We start from the raw sequence: 212 nt of genomic DNA on the forward strand, positions 1-212 counted from the left end.
TGGTCTTGTGTGTGCTTTTCAAACTGCAAATGTGATAGGTTCAGATATAAAATAAATTAATTCAAAAATCATAATAACTGATTTATTTATCATTTAAGTTTTACTAAAGAAGCTTATTTATATAAGATTAATATTGGAGAAAGGATTTGATCTAATACTTTTTACTTCTTTTTCTTGCTTTTTGGATATGTTACAGAAATTTATAAAGTTAA

The sequence above is a fragment of the Halichoeres trimaculatus genome, unplaced genomic scaffold (assembly GCF_033239565.1).
Source record: "Halichoeres trimaculatus isolate MK-OKI-2021-1 unplaced genomic scaffold, fHalTri1.1 fHalTri1_scaffold_227, whole genome shotgun sequence".
In the NCBI taxonomy this organism is placed as follows: Eukaryota; Metazoa; Chordata; class Actinopteri; order Labriformes; family Labridae; genus Halichoeres; species Halichoeres trimaculatus.